Source organism: Rhinoderma darwinii, unplaced genomic scaffold (genome assembly GCF_050947455.1).
Source record: "Rhinoderma darwinii isolate aRhiDar2 unplaced genomic scaffold, aRhiDar2.hap1 Scaffold_2798, whole genome shotgun sequence".
NCBI lineage: Eukaryota > Metazoa > Chordata > Amphibia > Anura > Rhinodermatidae > Rhinoderma > Rhinoderma darwinii.
In genome coordinates this window covers 32,501-35,807 of record NW_027463085.1, presented here as the reverse complement: position 1 = coordinate 35,807, position 3,307 = coordinate 32,501, and positions in this window count along the sequence as shown.

The window sequence follows — 3,307 nt, the reverse complement described above, 5'->3', positions numbered from 1 at the left end:
GTTCTAGCGGGAGCTGTACCTGGTTCAACCCGAGAAGGACTTCCATGGTGTGACCGGTATGTAGTGGCACGTCATGCCGGCCTCCTGGAAGTCCCCGTCGGCCTCGTTCGCTGGTCGGTCCGCTGCACCTGACTTTCCATGAAAGAACTGTGGTGCATTCTTTCTGAAGTCCCAGGCCGACCAGCAGTTGCAGGAGCTCGGCCCACGGTGTTGAGTCCAACCGAGTACTGTGAAGGAGGACGTGCTACACGTTCTAGCGGGAGCTGTACCTGGTTCAACCCGAGAAGGACTTCCATGGTGTGACCGGTATGTAGTGGCACGTTCATGCCGGCCTCCTGGAAGTCCCCGTCGGCCTCGCTCGCAGGTCTGTCTTCATTGACGTTTTGGAGGAAAAACCCTATGAGGTTTTTATTTTGGGCTTCAGCCGGGCAGCAGTTCCAGGAGCCCGGGTACTTTGGCACCTTACCCCGGTGTATTTGAGGTGGTGACACTTTTTAGGGGTGTGAATATCTCCTTCACCTGAAATCCTGTGAGAGGGCATTTCTGCTCCGCGTTCCAAGTCCTAACGGTTCTTCCTAGCGGGAAGTCCTAACCGTTCGTGGCCGAGAAGGACTTCCAGGGAGTGACCGGTATGTAGTGGCACGTCATGCCGGCCTCCTGGAAGTCCCCATCGGCCTTGCTCCCTGGTCGGTCCGCTGCACCTGAACTTCCACGAAAGAACTTTGGTACATTCTTTCTGGAGTCCCAGGCCGACCAGCAGTTGCAGGAGCTCGGCCACGGTGGTGAGTTCAACCGAGTACTGTGAAGGAGGACGTGCTGCACGTTCTAGCGGGAGCTATACCTGGTTCAACCGAGAAGGACTTCCATGGTGTGACCGGTATGTAGTGGCACGTCATGCCGGCCTCCTGGAAGTCCCCGTCGGCCTCGTTCGCTGGTCGGTCCGCTGCACCTGACTTTCCATGAAAGAACTGTGGTGCATTCTTTCTGAAGTCCCAGGCCGACAGCAGTTGCAGGAGCTCGGCCACGGTGTTGAGTCCAACCGAGTACTGTGAAGGAGGACGTGCTACACGTTCTAGCGGGAGCTGTACCTGGTTCAACCCGAGAAGGACTTCCATGGTGTGACCGGTATGTAGTGGCACGTCATGCCGGCCTCCTGGAAGTCCCCGTCGGCCTCGTTCGCTGGTCGGTCCGCTGCACCTGACTTTCCATGAAAGAACTGTGGTGCATTCTTTCTGAAGTCCCAGGCCGACCAGCAGTTGCAGGAGCTCGGCCACGGTGTTGAGTCCAACCGAGTACTGTGAAGGAGGACGTGCTACACGTTCTAGCGGGAGCTGTACCTGGTTCAACCCGAGAAGGACTTCCATGGTGTGACCGGTATGTAGTGGCACGTCATGCCGGCCTCCTGGAAGTCCCCGTCGGCCTCGCTCGCAGGTCTGTCTTCATTGACGTTTTGGAGGAAAAACCCTATGAGGTTTTTATTTTGGGCTTCAGCCGGGCAGCAGTTCCAGGAGCCCGGGTACTTTGGCACCTTACCCCGGTGTATTTGAGGTGGTGACACTTTTTAGGGGTGTGAATATCTCCTTCACCTGAAATCCTGTGAGAGGGCATTTCTGCTCCGCGTTCCAAGTCCTAACGGTTCTTCCTAGCGGGAAGTCCTAACCGTTCGTGGCCGAGAAGGACTTCCAGGGAGTGACCGGTATGTAGTGGCACGTCATGCCGGCCTCCTGGAAGTCCCCATCGGCCTTGCTCCCTGGTCGGTCCGCTGCACCTGAACTTCCACGAAAGAACTTTGGTACATTCTTTCTGGAGTCCCAGGCCGACCAGCAGTTGCAGGAGCTCGGCCACGGTGGTGAGTTCAACCGAGTACTGTGAAGGAGGACGTGCTGCACGTTCTAGCGGGAGCTATACCTGGTTCAACCCGAGAAGGACTTCCATGGTGTGACCGGTATGTAGTGGCACGTCATGCCGGCCTCCTGGAAGTCCCCGTCGGCCTCGTTCGCTGGTCGGTCCGCTGCACCTGACTTTCCATGAAAGAACTGTGGTGCATTCTTTCTGAAGTCCCAGGCCGACCAGCAGTTGCAGGAGCTCGGCCACGGTGTTGAGTCCAACCGAGTACTGTGAAGGAGGACGTGCTACACGTTCTAGCGGGAGCTGTACCTGGTTCAACCCGAGAAGGACTTCCATGGTGTGACCGGTATGTAGTGGCACGTCATGCCGGCCTCCTGGAAGTCCCCGTCGGCCTCGCTCGCAGGTCTGTCTTCATTGACGTTTTGGAGGAAAAACCCTATGAGGTTTTTATTTTGGGCTTCAGCCGGGCAGCAGTTCCAGGAGCCCGGGTACTTTGGCACCTTACCCCGGTGTATTTGAGGTGGTGACACTTTTAGGGGTGTGAATATCTCCTTCACCTGAAATCCTGTGAGAGGGCATTTCTGCTCCGCGTTCCAAGTCCTAACGGTTCTTCCTAGCGGGAAGTCCTAACCGTTCGTGGCCGAGAAGGACTTCCAGGGAGTGACCGGTATGTAGTGGCACGTCATGCCGGCCTCCTGGAAGTCCCCATCGGCCTTGCTCGTTGGTCGGTCCGCTGCACCTGAACTTTCACGAAAGAACTTTGGTACATTCTTTCTGGAGTCCCAGGCCGACCAGCAGTTGCAGGAGCTCGGCCACGGTGGTGAGTTCAACCGAGTACTGTGAAGGAGGATGTGCTGCACGTTCTAGCGGGAGCTATACCTGGTTCAACCCGAGAAGGGCTTCCATGGTGTGACCGGTATGTAGTGGCACGTCATGCCGGCCTCCTGGAAGTCCCCGTCGGCCTCGTTCGCTGGTCGGTCCGCTGCACCTGACTTTCCATGAAAGAACTTTGGTGCATTCTTTCTGAAGTCCCAGGCCGACCAGCAGTTGCAGGAGCTCGGCCAGCTTGGCGACTCCAACCCGAGTACCTTGAAGGAGGACGTGCTGCACGTTCTAGCGGGAGCTGCACCTGTTCCAACCCGAGAAGGACTTCCATGGTCTGACCGGTATGTAGTGGCACGTCATGCCGGCCTCCTGGAAGTCCCCGTCGGCTTCGCTCGCAGGTCTGTCTTCATTGACGTTTTGGAGGAAAAACCCTATGAGGTTTTTATTTTGGGCTTCAGCCGGGCAGCAGTTCCAGGAGCCCGGGTACTTTGGCACCTTACCCCGGTGTATTTGAGGTGGTGACACTTTTAGGGGTGTGAATATCTCCTTCACCTGAAATCCTGTGAGAGGGCATTTCTGCTCCGCGTTCCAAGTCCTAACGGTTCTTCCTAGCGGGAAGTCCTAACCGTTTGTG